This window comes from Balaenoptera acutorostrata, chromosome 17, assembly GCF_949987535.1.
Source record: "Balaenoptera acutorostrata chromosome 17, mBalAcu1.1, whole genome shotgun sequence".
Lineage (NCBI taxonomy): Eukaryota > Metazoa > Chordata > Mammalia > Artiodactyla > Balaenopteridae > Balaenoptera > Balaenoptera acutorostrata.
Genome location: NC_080080.1, coordinates 72,874,629 through 72,893,310, shown reverse-complemented (window position 1 = coordinate 72,893,310; position 18,682 = coordinate 72,874,629). Strand labels below are relative to the sequence as shown.

General features: G+C 38.8%; 1 long non-coding RNA gene across 1 annotated transcript in view; it reads left to right on the top strand.

Annotated features, from left to right (window-relative positions):
- The window catches only part of LOC130705567 (uncharacterized), a 268,511-nt gene extending 254,646 nt beyond the window's left edge, over positions 1-13,865 (top strand). The window contains exon 7 of the long non-coding RNA XR_009005850.1: positions 13,622-13,865. This is a non-coding gene — a long non-coding RNA (uncharacterized LOC130705567). The remainder of the gene's footprint in view (positions 1-13,621) is intronic.
- Positions 13,866-18,682: the final 4,817 nt, after the last annotated feature.

Here is an 18,682-nt window from a genome sequence, read left to right as displayed (position 1 = left end):
GAATTGTCTCCTCAGTTTTCTCTCCTTCAGGCTTTAAGATGTCATTACTAATAGGTTAGTAGTTCCGGTTTTTCCTGTGAATTGTTTGATACTTCTGAGAACACAGAATCACTTTGATAATTCTGAGAATACAAATCATTTTGCAGCTTTCAAGGGAAAATATATTCAACTTGTTTTTGTTTTTCACTCAGAGAAAGAAGTTAGTGAATGTGAAAGGCCGCTTTCCGCAACTATTATTGCTTAGGGAATGATTTGTTTTGTTCCCTCTTCAGTAATTTTTATTTTTGTTTGTTTGTTTCTCTTTCCCTTTACATACCTAGATAAAGAAAATAAATGATGTTTTAAGAGTAAAGAAAAATGAATTTTACAGAATCCAAAAGCCCATCCAGGCGGCTAGATCAAGGGCCTGAATATCTAATACCATTTGCATTTAGAGCATCAATGAAATCATCCACTTCTCTAAAGAAAAGATTTCACCTGGGATGAATTTTGCTACTCAGATTGTGAATAACGTTTTCTAAATCCACATTTTCATTTCGCCAGTCCCTTGCTCATGCTGTCTTTTGTTGTTCTTTATTCAAAAAGGAGAGATAAGCAGATATTTCCCCTAATTTTTTCTTAGAATATTTATTTTTTCAAGAATCAGGCTGGGGTTTGATAGATTAAGGAACAGAAAAAAAATCTCCCAAGTTACCCGTTTGTATATACCAGCAGGTGGGTGGGTTCAAGCAAACATCAGTGTGCACGGAAATCAAGTCAAGAGAGCTCCCTTACATGGCTAAGTAAATTATCCCTAGGCTCATATATTAAAATGACACCGCAAAGCACTCTTTTTTTGTTTGATAGCTTCAAAAGAGTAAAACATAGTTTTCCTTATAAAATACATTTGACACTTCCCACAAAGTCTTCGAGTCCCCACGGTGAAGTCCTCACAGGTGGTTCACAGAGAATGGGGTTAGGCTTTGGGAAGCAGGGGTCGTTTGAAACCCAGATAGAATGAGCAAATAGAGGCTGGGGTTTGATCAAGGGGGACATTCTGATTCTTCTCATTTAGCACCTTATTAAACCACAAAGGACTTTCTTTCCTTCTTCCTCCCCCTCCCTCCCTCCCTCCCTCTCTCCCTCCCTTCCTTCATTTCTTCCTTCCTTCCTTCCTTCCTTCCTTCCTTCCTTCCTTCCTCCCTTTTAATTGGAGTAGAATTGCTTTACAATGTTGTGTTAGTTTCTGCTGTACAATGAAGTGAATCAGCCATATCAGCATACATATAACCCCTCCCTCTTGGACTTCCTTCCCCCCCATCCCATCCATCTAGGAGGTCGTCACAGAGCACTGAGCTGAGCTTCCTGTGCTTTATAGCAGGTTCCCACCAGCTATCTATTTTACGTGTGGTCGTGTAGATATGTCCATCCTCATCTCCCACTTCGTCCACCCTCCCCTTCCCCCACCCCCCCGTGTCCACATGTCCGTTCTCTACATCTGTGTCTCTATTCCTGCCCTGCAAATAGGTTCATCTGTACTATTTTTCTAGATTCCACATATATGTGTTAATATACGATATTTGTTTTTCTCTTTCTGACTTACTTCACTCTGTATGACAGACTCTAGGTCCATCCACATCTCTACAAATGACCCAATTTCATTCCTTTTTATGGCTGATAATATTCCATTGTATATATGTACTACATCTTCATTATCCATTCATCTGTCATTGGACATTTAGGTTGCTTCCATGTCCTGGCTCTTGTAAATAGAGCTGCAGTGAGCATTGTGGTACATGACGCTTTTTGACCTATGGTTTCCTCAGGGTATATGCCCAGTAGTGGGATTGCTGGGTCGTATGGTAGTTCTATTTGTAGTTTTTTAAGGAACCTCCATACTGTTCTGAAACCACAGAAGACTATAATTCTCACTTGGTTATATCCTGTAGCCCGTGGCATAAAAAACAGAGTTTGTAGCACTCCTCAGAGAGATAACTGTGTGTGTGCATGCATATATGTGCACATATATGTGCACATGCATGTATGTTTATGCATTGTAGGGAGGGCTGCTAGCATTATCCACCTGCCCCAGACTGAAATATTCATCTGGAAGTCCTGGAGATTAAATGCATTGTTTAATAATACAGAAGGCATTTCTATATTAGATCTTCCTTAGTTTGCCCCTCACAGTTCAATTGGAAAATTATTAAATAGGTAAATAGACAAAAGGTCTTTTTAATATATTTAAGAATGTCCTAATTACGCAAAAAGCCATTTGAAACAACAACAAAAAAAGTCTTGAATATGGTACTAAACCGAAAGTGTTTGACAACTCATTTTAACTATCTTTCAGATAAAGAATAAATTCAGTCACTTGTGCTTACAGAAAAACATGTGGCGCATTCTGTTGGAGGGCAGAGTAACCCTCCACATGCCAACCACATTTTAGTTAGAGCTCTGACAGCCTCTTTCTCTAAGGCTACGTGTAGTCTTCACTTCCCAAGGGACGGGGCCGGATGAAGAGATGTTCGGGCATCACGTGGTTTGTGATCTTCCTGAGGGAAAGACTTGATAAAACGTGGGCTCTTCTTAGGATACAGCAGCTGTGCAGGCTCCAGCGAAAGCCCTGCCTGCCTGAGCGCAGACAGCCATGAATCAGGCGTTGTCACACTGCAGCAGGGCAGCTCGGCCAGCGGGGCTGGGCAGTCAGGAAGAAGGCAGGGGCAGGAGGGGCCCACAGTCTCCTGGGCCTCTTATATCAGGCATGGAGGTTAGGGCTGCGATAAACTTGGAGCTGGAGCTGTAATCATCCAGGTATCATCTCGACTTTTTAAGACTCACCCAAAATTAAAATAATAGGGTCAAAAGGCAAAAGCTTGACCCTGGTTTTGACTTTGGAAGCAACATCCCGCTCCCTGGTTGGGTTCCAGGCATGGAGAGGGCTCACCATTGCTGAGATTCAGCCTTAGGAGCGAAGGAGTTCCAGTCAGGAAAGAAAGACCAGCACAGGGCGGGGTATAACTGGGGGCTGTACTGAGAAACACAGGCTGAGCCCTCCAGGCAGTTCATTAAAACCTTCCTTCCCTTTCAATGAGCTGCTCGCGGGGCTCAGCCTGTGTTTCTCAGCACAGCCCTCAGTTATGGTCTACCCTGTGCTGGTCCAAATGGGTCCTCAGCATCAGGGCTTATTTGGCTTTTCTTCCCCTCCAGGCAGTAAGGGAGTTGGCTCTTCTCAGTTATGTGTCTTCCTTTAGGGACACAGAGCTCCCTGCCAGATTCAGGAAGTGATTGGCCTTTAGGAGGCTTCTTCAAGATTCTTCATTCTATTTATTCATCTAGCAAGTGATCACAGAGTTCTTACCATGTCCCATGCCCTGTGAGAGATGATACCGGAATTATTACACACAGACTTGCCCTCATGGAGCTCACCATCCAGGCAGAGTGAGCCCAGAGCCACGGAAAGCAAGACCGTTTCAAGCAACGTGGGGATGCAGGAACGAAAGATGTACTTGAAGAGCGTGCCAAGGAGGGCATCTCATCAACCCTGGCAGCTCTGTGTAAACATTACGCTGCTTCCTTACAGAATCTCAGGCTTGGTGTCAGCAGTTTTGAGAGCCAGCCGGAGCTGGGCAGTAGCCCACGCATCTGCTGCATTGAGGGAATAGCTGGAGATTTTTAAAGCTGTTTCTGTAAGAAGATCACAGTTCTTGACTTCTGAATTCCATATAGGTTTGCAGTAGTTGGGAGGAAAACCCTCCTCGGGTACCCATGAGCAGATGGGAAGTGAGACACCCCACTCCTCTCCCAGCATCTGAGGAACAACGCATTGCGAGTTTCCTTTACAAAAAAATAAAAGGAAGAAATCAAGATGATGCTGTAGATAATGCAATGTTCCACCATTTGAATGAGATTTGAAATATTCTCCAGGCCTAACTGCAGAATAATGTGAGTCCCTGGAAGCACGGATTCACGCGACCCACGTTAGGAACAAAGAATCATGAAATTCCAATGTTGTCTTTTAAGCTAATGAAATTTTATTAACATTTGTCAGAGTCTTTAGTTGTATTTATGTTTGGAATTGAATTCTGGAGAAAGTTCTCATACTGGAGGTTGCTGTTATGGTTTTATCAGCTAATTGTGTGTGTGTGTGTGTGTGTGTGTGTGTGTGTGTGTGTGGCACACGTGTGTTTTAATATATGTGGTAGCAATAATGAAAAAGAGGAATGGAATGTTAATACAAACCAGCTCCCAGGAGAGCAAGGAAGCACTGCAAATATATGCAGTGGCATCAAAGCAACATTTCTTTTGAACTAAATAATGCAAATTAGGTTTACCTCTATCCATCTCCCTTTTTGTTGAAATATATTTTCAAAAGAAGTGAAATTTGGGTTGTCCTCATTTCCTTACTAAAAACTAGGCCTCACTAAACGAAACCAAGTTTTTGAGGCTGTAAACACTTTGTACAAATGATGATATTTTGTAAGCATATTAAACTAGCATAGAGAAGATCCTGGCTCACCTGGGTGGCTTGAGCTCCTGAATGCCTGCATTGCCCCCTTTCTTTGCCAGGGAAACAAATTCCTATCGACTCTCACACAGTCAGTTTTTATCGTCACATCAGCTGTGGGCCTCACACATGCCCTCACTTTCTCTTTGTTGTGTTGTTTCCTGCACGTTTGGCTTATTTTCCTTCCTCTTCTCTTGTCTTCCTGGACGTATCCTCCACGAGTTTATTTTCCATTTGGAATCTATTTTATCCCCTCTACAGGAGTATTGATCTTCTGTCATATAGACCACCTGCTTCCTGATGTCCCCTCTTCACTGTCACACAGGCTATTATTGCATATGGGTCACTTTTGATTATTCCAATGTTGGCTGCAGATTTCCCAGCTGATGCCATAGAGCCTTCTCGTATATTATCCAGAGGGCCCCCTGGCCTTTTGCTTTGGCCAGATAATTCACTCGGAGGCTTGGTTCGAAAAACAAAAAGCAGCCACATTTTTTAATTAATGGAAACAGAACTTTTTGGGTAAGGGTAAGGGGATGGAGACTAGATTAACAAATAAACATGGCTTTTGCACGTTACCGACGAGAGAGAAAAAGCGTATATATTTTCAGGCTTTGATGTACAGCGATTCTCGCGGACAGGCCCACAGCGAAGGCTTTAATGAACGGCTCTCCATTCCCCCGCTCCCATCCAGACTTGCACCACTTCAGGGAACTGGGCTGCTATTACTCTTCCATCAGGTCAAAAGGCCGGGCAACCACAATTGTCGTTAAAAACGTAGGGTTATTTCAGGAAGGTGTAAAGTATGCTGAATCCTATAAAATATATTTTAAGGCAGATCTAATACAGTGGATGTTGCCTTTGATTAAGGGAACTTGGTAAAAATCATCTTGCTGCTCAGAAGAATCATTTTAGGTAAACTAAATCAAGAGCAAAAGTACTTAATGGTTTTAATCAGTCACTTTGAAGTCTCGGAAGCAGCTACACAAATGTACCTTCCCAAATATAAAGGGGGTGTGACATTTTCTCCTTTGTGTCCACTTTCTTTCTTGCTAGTAGCCATACTTCAATGCCAAGAGGGTGAGTTAGAGACATTACCTGGTGATAATAAGGGAGGGTGAGTTAGAGACATTACCTGGTGATTACTCCTTGGGCTTCTTGGACCACGTTACCTCTTCTTTTAATGGCAAAGTGAATGTACGTATGTATCACAAAATGCCCCTCCCACTGCTGTTCACTAACTCTTCCTACATTACAAGCAGCAGCAAGCCGGTCATTATGGAGGCAGCCTGAGCCTCCTTCCACGCTATAATCCTCTGTCCTCCATGCGAGGTGTGGAGGACAGAGAATCGTGCGTGCTTTCCTTTTATCTGCCTCTTGCACTCTCAACAGAACCCTCAAATGGTGTTGAGCCGCCAAGCCATAAACCCTTGAAGTTTCTCAGGCCAGGGAAGTGCCTCATATGAGAGATGAAAGAGCTGGTGGGAGGAAGGGTAGGAAAGCAACAAACATGTTTTCTACAGATATCCTGGAAGGAGCATCACGTGCTGACTTGAAGTTGAACACACCTATTTCTTAGCTGATGGCTACATATTCTGGGGAGAATGAGGCAGCTTAGGTAGCTGTAGCATTACCAACTTCATTTCAGCCTTTCTGGAAGTGGGAATATAAGAATTCTATACTTTAATTTGTTTTTTAATGGGTAGGATATTTGGGGACAATGGAAGTAAAATAAAACTGTCCTGAAAAAAATGAATAGCAACAGAATTTTTGAGTGGGAAGAGATCTGAAACTGTGCCTTTAAGAGTCTCACACATGTCTGCCTTTAAAATAAAAGCCTTTAAAACCACAGGTTTTATTCCAGTTTATGGAAAGTGTTGATCCAGACCGGTATCTTGATAATTCTCAGACATGAAAAATCGTTTTAAAGCTCAAGTTAAATGGTTTGTATATAATACACTGTCCCTTGAATAACTCTGCTTGAATTAATTTCAACCAAGAGCATTGCCTATTATAAACAGAACTGATGTTTTCAATACTAAAATTCTCTGGAAATATAGGTCTTTTGATAAAGCAAGAAATGACATGTCATTTCCCCTTTTAAAGGCTTACATAAATCCCCCTTTGTTACTCTGTGGGTTTTCCCTTTGTCTAACATACTTGTGGAAGCTTAGACAATAACTGCAGCCTTGGAGCATAATGATTGCAGTCAAGTGTCTAATAGGTGTTTTCCTTTGTTCTGGTTGCAAAGTAAGTCTTTGCCATGGTCCTTGTCCTTGTATTTAAATCATTGAGTTAGTAGTTATGGGACCAAAATACATGTCATTGCGAAAGGGCAAAAGACAACACCCCGTAAAACTTGAAGCTAAAGAGGTAACTAAAGTCTTAATGTGGAGTCTTTGAAATTTTTTAACAGAGAAGTAATGTGAACCGATTCGAGTTTTAGAAAGATAAGGTTAGTTTCAGGGTGGATATTTCAATGGCAGGGGCAGGGCCAAGTATGGAGTCAGGGAGATGGATGAGAAAGGCCTTTGAAGGAGAGCCTGACTAGTATAGAGGCCGTGGAAACGATGGAGGTGAGGGGATGGCTTGGTTGCAAGAATAAGGGGTAGATTAGGAGGACTTGATAGCCGATTCGGTGTGGAAGGTGAAGGACAGGTCCAGGTTCTTGCATATGAAACTGATGGTCATTTACTGAACTGGAAAACCCAAAAGGAGATAATGTTCTGAGTTTGAGAGATGAGGAGTTCAAAATACTGATGGGACAATCAAAATTCTTAAGAGGACCAGGTTGGAGATGAAGATGATAGTCAATACTTGGGAGTCAATACATGGAAACTGAAAGTAATTACAGGCATGAAAAAGGATGAGGTTGTACACAGAGGGGCCACATTAAAGTCAGAAGAGAAGAAGGATAAAATGAGAGGAACACCAACACTGAGAAGCAACAAGATTCCAAGAGATGAGAACGTTTGACGAAGGAGGAAGTCTTTGATAGTAAATACTGTGGAGAAGATAAGAGTTGGAAATAATTGATTTGATTTTGTTGTAAGGGAAAATAGGTCAATGGAATAGAGGGGACAGAAGTCATCTTGCCATGGGTGGTGGATGAGGAAGTATAGACAAATTTTTCTATAATTTTGACAGTCGATTTGAAAGCAATGGGTTCTTCATGAAGATTTTTCCACCTTGCCACATAGGAAAATTTCATTTAGATATAGAGGTTATAACAAGTTTAATTTTTAACTTTTGCTTGACTTATGACTATGGTAGGTAGACTGGGTTGAAGAAATAGAACCTGTTATAAGGATACTATCAGAAGAGAATGGCCAAGTCAGGTGAAACCACTGCTATCATATGACTGTGAGTATTTGCCTTTGTCTCTGTATGTGTTTTGGTTTGCAGCCATTTATAGCTTGGATTCTGTGAAGAGGTGGCAAAGCGGAGCGTGTCAGAGCAGCAGGCCAAAATTAAATTATAGCAACCTCGCACTTTGCATTAAAACCTTCACTCAGAGAAGGAGGCTGGTAATCACGTCCAGATTTTCCTTAAAGACAATGGCCCTCCATGCAACTGGCCACACTCAGTTAATTCATGCTGTCAGCTGCCTTTATTGGCTGTGGGGAATGCAGTATTGATTCTTGAACTCAGCAGTAGCACAAAGAGCCACCAGTGCATGGTCAAAATGCTGCAATAAAGGGCTGGCAGCTTGAGAAAAGCAGCCATTCCATTGCACAAACAAGGTCAATTAGAGGACAGTGCAGTGTAATATAAATAGCATTAGCATCTCTCTTCAACTCCGATGATATCACGCTGGCAGAATGACAGTAAAGAAAATAAGGTTTAATGCCGAATAAATATAAAGGCATTTAGTGTAATTTAATTTCAAGCTCTCTATCATTCTAAAAGTGTTAAGAGTAGCAAAATATTTAGTTTCATCATGGGTAGGAATTTATGTCTAGAAAAATGATTTTTTGATAAAACTTTGTGTGAACAAGCCAATTGGTCATGTACAGGAAAACTAATCTTATTACTTTTATTGAGAAGTAAACAATTTCTTGCTCACAGATTCAATGCAGTGTGCCTGCCTGTCATTTATTATCCTTTTTAGTATTAGAATTTCAAAATCTCTGGAGTATCGTGAAGAAGGAACAAAATATCTTGGTATTTTAAATTTAAAAGATAGAGAAGATTGAGTTTTTTTCTTTTTTTTAGTTGCTGGAAGTTACTAGGACCTTTTGTTTAAATACTTGCATTCATTACTTTTATTTATGGGAGAATTTTTCCTACCTTCTTTGTCAGTTCAAAATTAATTACAAATGTAAAACTCATCATGCTGTTAACACATACTCTATGCGGGAAACAAATTATACTCTCAAAATAGATAATGGACAGCTTGGAGAGGTAATTGATAAACCTACACTGCCTGCAATAACTGAATAGATTTCAGAAAAATATATAATTGTTAGGAATGGAAAGAATATGTTTGACTTCTTAGTAATGTGTGTGCCCAAGGTTGACTAGGAGCAACTCATTAAAGTGTATAAAAGAGTTTAAAGAAAGTTTGAATCATGGTGCCTTTGAAATGTCCATTAACCGCTGAAAGTATATATATAGTCTCTCAGGCTGATGGTGTCCAATAATTGGTCAAAACCATTCTGTAAAAGAGGAATGTTCCAGGTAACCTAATGTTACTATTAGGTAATGAACCACAAACCAGTTGTGTTCATTATGAATTGGCCATGAGTCCCAAGTTACTTTATAAAACTCTTTGAGTAAATGAGTTAATATATCTGTTTTTACCTACCCCATACCTCCTCCTCCATCAGCTAAAAGATAATGTTTATTAACTCTTAAAAGAGACATTGTAAAACTAATTAAACCAATTTCTACAGATGTTAGAGTGGCAGGATCACCCGATCCTCAAGACAATAAACTAATAGAATTTTAGGTCTGGGAAAGGTATCAAGAGGTGATCAAATCTCACTTCTTCCTGTTATCTGGGGAAAGGTGGGCCCAGATAAACTAAGCCACATGCCCGAGATCATATAATGGCAATGCAAAACTGGATATTTCCTAAATTTTCTAATTCTTAATTGTCCACTATTTTTTCCATTACAACATTTGGAAAGAAACATATCAGTTGTACTAAATTAATAATGTTCAAGGGGAAAAATTTGAAAAACTGAGAAAGTCAGTCCTCCACTTTCCTATCTCTCAAAAACCAATTACATGATTTTTCCAGATTTCTTCTGTGTGTGTGTGTGTGTGTGTGTGTGTGTGTGTGTATGTTTTAACTGTAAATATCTATTTCTATCTCTCTATCTGTATCTGTATACAGCAACTTGCTTTTACTTCTTTTAACAATATACCATAGACAACTTTCTTTCCAGTAGTTTTAAGTCTAGAACACATCCTTTCTAATGGATGTATAACATTCCACTTTATAGTTACAGCTCAATTATTTAATCTTCTTTTCTACATTTTTTTTTACAGTTACAATTAATGTGTACTGAATATCCTTATATACTTATTTTTTTATGCTGGTTGCAGTATTTCTTTTTTTTTTTTTCTTAAATGTTCTTCAGGACGTTTATGGCAAAGATTTCTTTTTTTCTTTTTTGATAAATTTATTTATTTACTTATTTTTGGCTGTGTTGGATCTTCGTTACTGTGCATGGGTTTCTCATTGTGGTGGCTTGTCTTTGTTGCGGAGCACAGGCTCCAGTCACGTGGGCTTCAGTAGTTGTGGTGCGTGGCCTCAGTAGTTGTGGCTCATGGGCTCTAGAGCTCAGGCTCAGTAGTGGTGGTGCACTGGCTTAGGCATGTGGGATCTTCCTGAACCAGGGCTCGAACCCGTGTCCCCTGCATTGGCAGGCGGATTCTTAACCACTGAGCCACCAGGGAAGTCCTGCTGCAGCATTTCTATAGGATACGTTTCTTAGAAATGAAATTGCTAGTTAATCAAATTTTTAAATAAACTTTTAATTTTGGAGTTATTTTAGATTTACAGAAAAGTTGCAAGATAATATATACCCCTCACCCAGTTTACTCTAAAATTAACATCTTATATTAGCATGGTAATACAATAAACCACATTAGTTGTCAAAAGTAAGAAAACCAATATTTGTACATTACTATTCACTAAATTCCAGATTTCAGTGGGATGTTTCCCACTGAATTTTGTTGTCCCAGAGTTTAATTTAGGATACCAATTGCATTTAGTCATTGTGTTTCTTCTTTCTTCTGGTCTGTGACTATTTCTCACTTGTTTCCCATCACCTTGGTAGTTCGAAAGAGTACTGGCCAGGTCTTTTGTAGGGTGGATGGATTGATGTTTGCACTTAAAATTTAATAGTTATTGCTAAATGACGCCCAAAATGTTTTAATAATCTATACTCCAAATACTAGTAAAAATTAGTGACTATTTTTTCTAACAGCATCGACATTAGAAGATATTTATCTTATCAACCTTTGCCCACATGGATGGTGATAAATAGAATTGCTTTATAGATTTAATTCACATTTACATTGAGAATATTTTCAATGATTTATTATTCATTTGTTTTTCATTTCTTGTGAGTTGCACATGTTCTTTGCCAGTTTTTCTACTGGGATTGTGGTCTTATAAATTTGTTACATTTTTGACATATTTTTTCAAATATTAGAGTCTTGGCCATATTATTGTTCAAATAAGTCAACAAATATTCGTATCATCGTGTTTTTAAAATTTTTCTTTATGGTATTTTTTTCCATAGAAAAGTTGTAAAGCATTTTCTTTGTAGTGTCTAAACATTTCATCATGTTTAAGGGTAATACTTTTTCACCCCTAGATTACAAAATGTTTATGAATTTATTTTTATATTTTTTGACTTCGTATTTTACATACCAACCTCTGACGCACCTGAGATTTATTTTGATATGAGGGGTGATATAGGGATCCAGTTTAGTTGTCTTCTATTTTTCCTAAATAGTTAGCCAGTTGTCCCAAATCACATTTGCTCTTATGCCTTGTATTGGTTTGGTGAAATGGAACTGACAACATCTAAGAGAGAAGTAGTCATAGTTTTTGCTTTCAAAACACAGTAGAGCTTCATCTGAAGAAGAGGATGAGAAGTTATATTTCACTGTGTACCTATCTGCTGCCTTTAAAGTCCTTTGTTACATTGACTTTGCTTTAAAGCTAGTTTGAGCTTTAAGCTCTTTTACATAATACTAGCTTCCTCTGACCCCAGCCAGTTTCCGCTCTCTGCCCCACTCCCTCCTGGGACACTCTACTCTGCTCCAAACTGTTTTGCTTGGCCTGTGTCACTCACTGTCTAAGACTCTTCTTATACATCACCTCTTATAAGCAGTCGCCTCTCCAGCCTCTCGCTCCCAGGATAGCTGGATCTGGTGCCCCTTCTCTATCATAACACTTCATTTCACATGGTACTGAAGTCACCTGCTTGTTTGTCTCTGAGCTCCTTAAAGGTAAACTCTACCCTGTCTTGTTTGTTTTTATTCTCCCAGCACCCAGTGGTACCTGACTCTGCAGAGGGTGCTTGTTAAATGCTTGCGAACCTGAATACCAGAGGCAATTTTATAATATCCTAAATACTATTCCTGCCTTATAGTCACATCAGAGGGAATTTTCTGAGCTCTTGAACTGCTTTAAACAGACATTCAGTCACTGAAGGAATAATTGTACACAAGTCAACTATGGAAATCATTGCTTTCAAACAGCAAGTAAAGGAACATTTCCTGGATGGATAGATGCTATTTTATTATAGTGTTTGGTACATGTAATTAACGAGCTACTCTGGTAGACATTCTTTGACTTGCTGTTAAATCTGTGCTCTGAATCTCCATTCCTATTCAAATGTAACCCCAGCTGATCTGTATCCCACCTGCGCAACATTAAGAGCAGTGTAGAGAGTACTGTCCCTAATAATCCAGTGATGGGTCTTTCTGACATTGGTTTGTGATGCCATCAGGAATTTGGGGCCATTAAGGAATAATGTGCAAAAAGGAGAAGTCCAGGGTGATGGGGAATAGAAATTTATAGAAAATGAAATCCATTTATTTAGCATTTCCTATATGTCAGACACTGTATTATCTCATTTAAAATTTAGAAGAACATTTTTCAGTTTCTCATCACCATCCTCATTTATGAGGATTCTAACTCATGTTAGAATGTTATGTATTCCAGAAGGAGCTGCACATCTGGGCAGCTGGTTTGTCCGAGAATTCAGTTACCAGATTAATGGTGACTAATTCATATTCTGCATTGTATTTTGTATTGAGGTGAATTTGTTTATACTAGAAACTTAAACACACATTTCATGGCATTTTGGGGGGACTTTATTCATTGTTAAGTTTGTTCATTTATGTATCTCCTAGGCCTTTAAAGGATTCAAGTTGTGCATTTTCATTATTTGTAATGGAGACTATTAAAGCTATTAATGGAGACTATTGCATGGAGACTATTAAATGGAGACTATTTGCATGAGACTATTAATGGAGACTATTTGCATGGAGACTATTAAAGCGCCTTACTGCCCCAAACAGTGTTCCTCTCTCCTTGGGTTAGGCCCCAAGAGATGCAGCAATGATAAATGGTAACTCCGAAATCATCTTCTTAATTGATAAACATGACTTTTGTCTTGAAATTTTGCCTCTAGATAAGCAGGAGTAGCAGAAAAAGGAACTCAGAGAACTCCTCTCCCTTTACCAGAGTCAATCCTGAGCAGTTAGCCCCAGCTTCTGTTCTGGGATGTACTATGTTCCTTGGAGCTCACTGCCATAGAAAGGCCTCTACCTCCTTTTCACCCAAATGTTCCAGGAGACCCAGAGACCTCAGGTCATTGAAATCCTTTCCATAAGCCCTTGAAGTTCGAACCTCTCAAGAACCCAAACATCTCAAGGGCCCCTCCAGGCTACTTTGAAATTTCTTCACATCTACAAATATTTTATTTTGAAGGAAGTTAAAGTGGAGAAAGAGAATTTTCTATGAGGCATAGGCATATCTGTGACCATCTCTGCCAGTATTTCTGCCTCCTTGGGGCTTTATCCTCTCTGTTGTGTTTGGCATTTGTTTTCCCCTCCCCAGTCTTCCTGCTGAGCTCCAATGTGTTGATTCTTTCTGTTCCTTAGAATTCTTCCCTGAAGAAGTTGGATGACTAAAGTAGGGGACCAGCCCTTCCTACTTCCTAGAGGAACGTCTGATTCCTGCTGTTGAGTGAAGTATCACAGTCTTTATGTCTGACCTTCCCAGCCCTTCAAGGTTGGCTCACACTGGCATTCCAGAAATTTCAGCTGAGTTGTAGGAAATGGGTTAAACTGCCCCCTGTTGCTGTGCGACCTCCTCGGGAGCTTCCTGGTGTCATGTGAAACCAGTCTCTGAACCAAAGGGCAAGAGAGACCCAAGAAAGAGGCAGACCACTCTAGCTTGGCGGGTGGCAGGTTTAAGAAGCAAGGGAACTTACATAGAGGCTTGTCTTGGGTGGCTGCAAGATAAGTAGATTCCAACAGCCCATTATAGAGCACAGAGCAAAAGTTCAGTGACATTTTAGATGTCTGGGGGCAGGAAGAAAGGAATGAGCTGAAGCAGTAGGTCCTTGAGAGCAGGGAAAGCCCAGGCAAACAAACGGAAGGCAACGTTTTTGAACTGACAAGCTGGAGGTGGTGGATTCCGGAGGCCCTGGGAAAAATGATTGCTGGCTGCCTTGGATCATGAGTATTAGGCTGTGTTTCTCAATCTTCTCCCCTTAGTGGTCTCACCTCTCATCCTATGAGACCACAGTCCAAGACTATCTACACATGGATTGAGTGAAGACTAGTGTTAGCAAAGCAGACTTTGTGGGGAGGCCATATTTTCAGATTTCCTTGCTTATTCTCATAGTGAAAATTTTATTTTGTTAACTGTGTGCTATGCAGTATTAAAGTTACCCTTTAAAATAGATTTCCCCTGAAAGTGTGTGTGTATTTATAAATTCATTTTATATTCATTTGATCTTAGTTTTCTATTCTCTTTTTGTTCCTCTTGGTCATTTTAAATGTTGTCGCTAGCTCTATATTTCATCGTCTTTCTACCTTAAGGCTCTTAAATGAAAGTATCTTTTATTAACCTATAAATGTTGTTTTAAGTATGCACACTTTTCTTAATTATGTCTATATAGGTAGACACATGTTTATATCTTAAAAAACAAAACCTTTATTTTCTCAGGAGCAATCAAGCCTAACAAATGAATGAGAATTCATGGTGGTGTTTTCTTAAAAAGTTTTTGGAGTTTGTAATTTGCTTGAAAATAGAAATGAAGTACCATGTTTCTATAAGTATTTATTCTCAGTGTATTTGGCTCAAATATCAGTGCAATGTGTCTGTGATAATACAATTATCACCAACTCCATCATACAGTAGCTGTCAGAATTTTCTCAGTGTCCACTAAATAGATTTCTCTATCTTTCCTGTCTTTATTTAAATATGACCTCATTTTATTTCCTTAGAGGGAAATACTGACAATCAAAAAAAAAGGAAGGAAGAAGGAAGGAAACAAGAAAACAAGAAAGAAGAAGAAAGGACTTAGTTTCTGCTATCAAATGACCAAAAGAAAGTGTACTAAAAACTATATTTTTATATGAAAAAATAAGATATTCTCTGTTTCTTTGGATTATTCTCTATAATTAGACACCACCAATAAATCAAAATAGAGTCAACTTAGTTGAAGTTGAATTGTTTTTCATTATAGAAATGCTGGCCAAAAGGGAATCTGGAAGACAGAAAACTAAACACATTGTTCAACATGGATTGAGATCCTGCCATGTATCAGTCATTGCCAAACACTAGGAATACAAAGGAGAGAGGATCCTTGTCCTTGAGGAATTTATATTTTCTAGGGAAAACAGAGGAAAAAAACCTCTGAAAAAGTAATTTCTATAACTGAAACTTCCAAAAAGTTGCATCAGGAACAAATGATTGATATATTTTGGTGGAGGCTTGTACCATGAATAATGGGTAGAACTTTTCAGGTGAGGAAGAAAAGTGCATTTCATGTAGAGACATGGAAACGTGCTTGGGGAACAAATGTGACTGTTACAGAACGTCATATAAATGGTATCATAAACTATGTGGTCGTTTGTGTCTGGATTCTTCATTTATCATAATGCTTTTGGCATTCATCCGTATTATTACATATATCGCTAATTCATTTTTTTAATCGACAGGGACTATTTCATTGTATGGATATACCACAATTGTATATTCATTCACTAGTTGATGGACATTCGGCAAGCCTTTTTGTGAATGTAAGTTTTCATTTTTTTGTCTTTTGATTTCTGGCAGTGGAGTTTCTGGGTTGAATGCTAAGTAAAGGTTTAACTATAAAAAATTGCCAAACATATTTCTAAAGTGGTTGTAGCATTTTTCATTCCCACCAGCAATGTCAAAGAGCATGATTGCTAGATTATATAAAAATGTGTTTAGTTTTGTAAGACACTGCCAAGCTGTCTTCCAAAGTGGCTACAACATTTTGCTTTTGCAGCAGAAGTAAATGAGAGCTCCAGTCATTCCACATCCTCACCAGCAATTGGAGTTGTCACTGTTCCAGATTTTGACCATTCTAATAGGTGTATAGTAGTATCCCATTGCTATTTTAATTTGCATTTCCTGATGACATATGATGGGGAGCATCTTTTCATATACTTATTTGCTATCTGTATATTTTCTTTTGTGAGATATCTGTTAAGGTCTTTGGTCCATTTTATAAAAATTGGGATGTTTGGGTTTCTGTTGCTAAATTTTAAGAGTTCTTTGTATATTTTGGCCAACAGTTCTTTATCAGATGTGTATATTGCAAATATTTTCTCCCTGTGTGTGGTTTGTCTTCTCATTCTCTTGACACTGTCTTTCAAAGAGCAGAAGTTTTATTTTATTTTATTTTTTTAACATCTTTATTAGAGTATAATTGCTTTACAATGGTGTGTTAGTTTCTGCTTTATAACAAAATGAATCAGTTATACATATACATATGTTCCCATATCTCTTCCCTCTTGCATCTCCCTTCCTTCCACCCTCCCTATCCCACCCCCCTAGGTGGTCACAAAGCACCGAGCAGATTTGCCTCTGCTATGCGGCTGCTTCCCACTAGCTATCTATTTTACGTTTGGTAGTGTATATATGTCCATGCCACTCTCTCACTTTGTCCCAGCTTACCCTTCCCCCTCCCCGTATCCTCAAGTTCATTCTCTAGTAGGTGTGCATCTTTATTCCGTCTTGCCCCTAGGTTCTTCTGACCATTTTCTTTTCTTGTTTTTTAGATTCCATATATATGTGTTAGCATACAGAATTTGTTTTTTCTCTTTCTGACTTAACTTCACTCTGTATGACAGTCTCTAGGTCCATCCACCTCCCTACAAATAACTCAGTTTCCTTCCTTTTTATGGCTGAGTAATATTCCATTGTATATATGTGCCACATCTAATTTATCCATGCATCTGACCGTGGACACTTAGGTTGCTTCCATGTCCTGGATCCTGTAAATAGAGCTGCAATGAACATTGTGGTACATGACTCTTTTTGAATTATGGTTTTCTCAGGGTATATGCCCAGTAGTGGGATTGCTGGGTCGTATGGTAGCTCTATTTTTAGTTTTTTAAGGAACCTCCATACTGTTCTCCATAGTGGCTGTATCAACTTACATTCCCACCGACAGTGCAAGAGGGTTCCTTTTTCTCCACACCCTCTCCAGCATTTATTGTTTGTAGATTTTTTGATGATGGCCATTCTGACTGGTATGAGATGGTATCTCATTGTAGTTTTGGTTTGCATTTCTCTAATGATTAATGATGTTGAGTGTTCTTTCATGTGTTTGTTGGCAATCTGTATATCTTCTTTGGAGAAATGTCTATTTAGGTCTTCTGTCCATTTTTGGATTGGGTTGTTTGTTTTTTTGATATTGAGCTGCATGAGTTGCTTGTATGTTTTGGAGATTAATCCTTTGTCAGTTGATTTGTTTGCAAATATTTTCTCTCATTCTGAGGGTTGTCTTTTCATCTTGTTTATGGTTTCCTTTACTGTGCAAAAGCTTTTAAGTTTCATTAGGTCCCAATTGTTTATTTTTGTTTTTATTTCCATTTCTCTAGGTGGTGGGTCAAAAAGGATCTTGCTGTGATTTATGTCATAGAGTGTTCTGCCTATGTTTTCCTCTAAGGGTTTGATGGTGTCTGGCCTTACATTTAGATCTTTAATCCATTTTGAGTTTATTTTTGTGTATGGTGTAGGGAGTGTTCTACTTTCATTCTTTTACATGTAGCTGTCGAGTTTCCCCAGCACCACTTATTGAAGAGGCTGTCTTTTCTCCACTGTATATTTTTGCCTCCTTTATCAAAGATAAGGCGACCATGTGTGCGTGGGTTTATTGCTGGGCTTTCTATCCTGTTCCATGGATCTATATTTCTGTTTTTGTGCCAGTACCATACTGTCTTGATTACTGTAGCTTTGTAGTACAGTCTGAAGTCAGGGAGCCTGATTCCTCCAGCTCCATTTTTCTTTCTCAAGATTGCTTTGGCTATTCGGGGTCTTTTGTGTTTCCATACAAATTGTGAAATTTTTTGTTCTAGTTCTGTGAAAAATGCCATTGGTAGTTTGATAGGGATTGCATTGAATCTGTAGATTGCTTTGGGTAGTAGAGTCATTTTCACAATGCTGATTCTTCCAATCCAAGAGCATGGTATATCTCTCCATCTATTTGTATCATCTTTAATTTCTTTCATCAGTGTCTTATAGTTTTCTGAATACAGGTCTTTTGTCTCCTTAGGTAGGTTTATTCCTAGATATTTTATTCTTTTTGTTGCAATGGTAAATGGGGGTGTTTTCTTAATTTCACTTTCAGATTTTTCATCATTAGTGTATAGGAATGCAAGAGATTTCTGTGCATTAATTTTGTATCCTGCTACTTTACCAAATTCATTGATTAGCTCTAGTAGTTTTCTGGTAGCATCTTTAGGATTCTCTATGTATAGTATCATGTCATCTGCAGTGACAGCTTTGCTTCTTCTTTTCCAATTTGGATTCCTTTTATTTCTTTTTCTTCTTTAATTGCTGTGGCTAAAACTTCCAAAACTATGTTGAATAATAGCAGTGAGAGTGGGCAACCTTGTCTTGTTCCTGATCTTAGTGGAAATGGTTTCAGTTTTTCACCATTGAGGACGATGTTA